This window comes from Pinus tabuliformis, chromosome 1_1 (assembly GCF_031772625.1).
Source record: "Pinus tabuliformis cultivar Carrire ecotype Pingquan chromosome 1_1, CPIR1, whole genome shotgun sequence".
In the NCBI taxonomy this organism is placed as follows: Eukaryota; Viridiplantae; Streptophyta; class Pinopsida; order Pinales; family Pinaceae; genus Pinus; species Pinus tabuliformis.
In genome coordinates this window covers 68661738-68666655 of record NC_142297.1, presented here as the reverse complement: position 1 = coordinate 68666655, position 4918 = coordinate 68661738, and the positions used below count along the sequence as shown (strand labels likewise).

Genomic DNA, 4918 nt, shown 5'->3' with positions numbered 1-4918 from the left:
TTAGTGATGATATGTATGATAATAACCCAGTCTGCAGAACAATTATTACCAAAACTGGCGTGCCAATCGACCCTATTCACGTTTTTCAATCGTTGGACTTTGGATTATGGGATAATATTGAAATTGGTAGTGAGGGATGTACGAAAGAGATATCAGGATATCTCGTGGCACTGTAAATGCACTGACAGACACAATAACAGCCAAGCTCACGTAGTTTTAAAAGTTAGTTTAATTGGTCAAATCAAGTGCCTCGCTAATGGGAGGTTAAAGGATCGAATCCCGAAAGCTCTTGGGGTCAGGTCAGTAAATAGGTCAAGGGGTGTTGATGCCTTCCCGATGATGTCCACTCAGTATTAAACAACCTTGAACGTAGCGGCTACCCACTGATCCGAATATCTATGAACCAGTATGTGAAAAAAGAACAATCAAGCTCACGTAGATTGACAAAAATTTTCAGCGATTCTTACTCGAAAAATTAGTCCACTATTATCCGTTATATTTTGGCCCCCAAAAACCATGTTACTTCCACCAATTTTCCAGGAAATTAAGTGCACCGTCAGGCCATTGCCCTAGGAGGAGGACGAAGACAAATGAGTAATGATAACAGAATAAGCAAAATAAAGCCATATCCAATAGAATTCATGATAAATATAATAAAATATATTTAAAAATCAATTGAATAGTTTTCTTTATAAATTTTAGACATAATATTTCAATTTTTAGGGCTTTCTCCCTTTTCTTCTCCTTCTACAGGTACAATTGAGTTTCGTTTTTAAAATTTCCATATATATAAACTGATGAGCGGGAGGAGCGAACGGAGCGAGGGAGAAGCGGACGGACTGTCGGCAGACCAGAGCGAGAGGAGTGGACGGAGCGAGGGAGAGAAGCGGACGGAGCGAGGGAGGAGCGGGAGGAGGAGCTTGCAGGTGCGAAGGAGGAGGAGCCTGCAGTCTGAGGGCTTTTGGGGTTTTTGGCAGGAGCGGGAGGACGAGCCTGCGCTGATAGTGGATCGAACCTGGGGCTTTTGGCAGGAGCGGGGGGAGCGGAAGGAGCGACGGTGCTTCGACGCTGTTTCGTGAATCCAGAGCGAAGGAGGAGGAGCATCTGTGGTTAGATCTGAGGGCTTTGGGGTTTTTGGCAGGAGCAGGAGGAGAGGATGGAGCGAGGGAGGAGCGGTCAGAGCGAGGGATCATTCGAGATTTTTTGGAGGGGAGGTTGTGTGCGCAGGTGTAAGGGAGCAGGAACAGGAGCAGGAGCGAGAGGAAACAGGAGCAGGAGCGAGAGGAAACAGGAGCAGGAGCAGGAGTTGGAGCGGGTGAACTGAGAGGAACAGGAACAGGGGATCCGGCAGGCGCAGGGGAGCGAAAGGGAATAGGATCAGGAGCAGCGAGCAAGAGCAGGTGCAGCGAGCAGGAGATCCGGGAGGTGCTGGAGATCCGGGAGGAGCAGGAGCGGGTCGTGAGGAGCGGGCTCCCCTGAGTAGGGCAGCGAGAGGCTAGCAGAGCGGTTTCGTCCTACAGGCTTCTTTTCTTCTTCTGGTCTCTTAGTCTTCTCCGAGCGGGGGCGAGGTGGCTTCCCATGTCGCCTCTGCCCCCGGTTCTCGCCTCTGCTCCGGTGGGTCTTCACCTTCTCGACGGCAGTTAGGCTTGTTCTGGCCGCGGAATATCCTTTGGAGCGTTGAGGGAACAATGGGCTTTGCTCTGTTTCGTGCCGCTTCTAAGGATTTTTCCATTGATCTTTTCTGCCGGCAGATGCGGTTGATTGTGGCAGTGATCTTGTTTCTCGTCTGATTTCGAGTGGAGAGTTTGAGGGGGCGGGGAAGGAGTGGCTTCTTGTGCTGCTCTCTTCCTCATTTCGTGCCTCTCCTTATTGTATTGGGCGGTCAGATCCTGCGCTGTCTTCCGTTGCTTTTCTGCTTTGTGCTTTGGTGCCATTTCTGCACCTTATAGATGTGTTTGCCATGTTCTGGGCATATTTGGTCTTTCGGGGCTATATTTGGTGATCTGTTTATACATATTTGTATGTGGCTCGGTCCACGTTATTGCATATGCTTCTTGCATTTTGCATCATGTAATCTCTTTTTATATGAATATATTATGCTTTTTTCTTCTGAAAAATATTTCAATTTTTAGTCAATTCGTTAGTCAACCTAATATCGATTGCGTTTCTCCACTGCCATGCGACAGCGATAATAAGACATCTGAAGAATATGTTGAAGACAGACGCATTCTATTCCATTAATTCTCCTTTTAGAGGCAAACACAATCACAGGAAGATGGCTCTACCCATACTTGTCCACGAGTGCGTGATGGCTGGATTCGTCTGTCAGTCGTCCCTTTTTTGTTGGTGACTTCAACTACCCACGAGATACATTACGAACAAGCAAAATCATTACAAGCTGGTTACAGTTTAGTCTATTAGTTACTTATGTGAAAAAAGTTGGAAATCAATCAGACGAAAAAGGCTCGGTAATATAACTTAATTTATTAAACGTATATAATAGATTATGAGATACACAAAACCTGCTAAAAAGACAAGAAGTTTAGATTGGCAAGGGTACAAGAAAAGAGATAGGGGAGATGAATTACCAGTCTCTATGGATGATCCAAAAATTATAGTAGGACTAGTAAAACCTAGGGCATGATATATAACATATCAAAGGTCAAAGGCCTGTCCCATGTCCTATCTAGAACTGATTCTAGCTATGCCTGAATACAGCTTGAAACTTCTTTACTTCAGTGCTAGCTAAGAAAACAAGTGCTCCAATCCTTGCAAGTAGATAAGCAGATATAAAGAAATTTAACTCTGGCTTATGGGGGTGTTTGAACCTAAAAGAGAGTCGAAACATCCATATCTGGGGAGGTATTTGTTATGTTCCCTTTCATTGTCATCACACATATATACTTACAAACATATGCATAATTCTGTACTTACACAGAATTGACCATAATTCTGTACTTATAAAGAATTGAACATAGATCATGTGTCGCTAAAAAAATATTAAAGAGTTATGTTAATAACCAATCAAGTGGCTAAAGTCAAGAAGGATTTATTATAATATTGTTGCTCAAACCGAAATGTGAAGAATCATCCCAAAACCTAATGTCAATGTAGAAGAACAAAATTCACCTAAAAGTTGTATACTTCATATTTCTCAATCTTGAATTGAATTGCACTGCTTTTATTAATAACCAAAATCCAGTCGGTTGACTAAATTCAAAATCTCTCCATGCAAAGTACTCATTTTTCAGCCTAGTTTCAGATCTCTTTGTTGGAATATCTAATTCCTACTTGTCTCTAGTTGTGATTCTCACTAAGTAAAGGAGTCTGTTCCTAGTAGTTAGGATCCATTTCCTAGTTTGGTGTGTGGTTGAGAGATTTCTCCAACCAACAGATTATGCATCCAAGATACTGTACTTATCTTGAGACAAGACTTCTTGTATATATGTAATTGCATTTGATTAATAAAACGAATCTGGATTCTCAGTTTTTAAGTTGGTATCAAAGCCCCTGAGGGCTAGCCCCTTGTGGGCTTGCCCCTGGCATAGGGAAATAAAATAGTATATTTTTTCTAGTTTCTTGTTTGTCCATCAATACGCTTGATGGAAAAGGCCTGTGAGGGAAATCTAAGTATGGCTCTGATGTGGTGATCGGTGTCTTGGACTTCGGCATCTGGCCGGAGCAAGCATAACAGCGCTTTAGGAATTTGGAGAGGAGGGCACGATGTGTTCTCTAGATCCTCCAAGAGTAGAGATAACAAAGATGATGAAGAGGCCTTGAAGTGGGCGGCCTTGGAGAAAGTGCCCACTTACGATCGCATCCACAAGGGGATTCTCCAGAATGTGGGTGGTCATGAGGAAGTGGAGGTGGCCAGGATTGGCATTGTAGATCGCTAGCTTCTCATCGATATATTGCTCAAAACTGCAGCCAAAGATAACGAGTGGTTTCTGCTCAAGCTCGATCGACAAAGTGGGTATCGACATGCCCAAGATCGAAGTCCGGTTCGAGCACTTGAATGTGGATGCAGATGTATATGTTGGTAGTAGATCGTTGGCAAGTATTCTGAACTTTACCATGAATATGCTGGAGGCGGTTTTAGGATTTCTGAAGATCTTCCCGGATAGAAGGAGACCCATTTCAATCCTTCATGATGTTAGCGGAATCATAAAACCATGCAGAATGACTTTGTTTTTGGGACCGCTAGGGTCAGGCAAAACAACTTTACTCTTGGCTTTGGCGGGCAAGCTCGATTCAGAATTAAGAGTAAGCGGCTCTATAACATACAATAGTTCGTGCCCCAGAGAACATCAGCTTACATTAGCCAGCATGATTTCATATTGGTGAAATGATTGTGCGAGAAGCTATGGACTTCTCTGGTCGATGTGAAGGGGTTGGAACCAAATATGACATGTTGGTTGAACTTTCGAGAAGAGAAAAACAAGCTGGCATCAATCTTGATCCAAATATTGATGTTTTTATGAAGGAAATCACTGTGGAGGGGCAAGAAATGAGCCTTGTTACAGATTACATACTTAAGATAGTAGGGTTGGACTTTTGTGGAGATACAATATTTGGAGATGAGATGCATAGAGGGATTTCCGGGGGCCATAGGAAACGTGTAACTACAGCTGAGATGCTGGTTGGTCCTGCCCGGGCTCTATGGTACAATGAGCATGAAGCCTCACCCAGGTGGAGAGGTGGAGAGCTCACTGCGGTGTGATTGTATTTTTTTCTCTTTTCTTTTTAGTGATCTAAAAGTCATGTTGGGCAGAGATAGAGAAATTTGATGTTTTGTCAAATTGAAACTTTATTTTTTATGTTTTGGATAAAATTATTGTGCCTTATTGAGCCTAGCTAACTCAATTTAGGTAAAGTTATTTTGTTAGAATTCACGACTCTAACAAATGATGACAGATTA

The 4918-nt window shown here is 43.1% G+C and overlaps 1 pseudogene; it reads left to right on the top strand.

Moving 5' to 3' along the window:
• Window positions 1–3981: 3981 nt before the first annotated feature.
• LOC149211610 (pleiotropic drug resistance protein 1 pseudogene) lies at window positions 3982–4344 on the top strand (annotated as a pseudogene).
• Window positions 4345–4918: the final 574 nt, after the last annotated feature.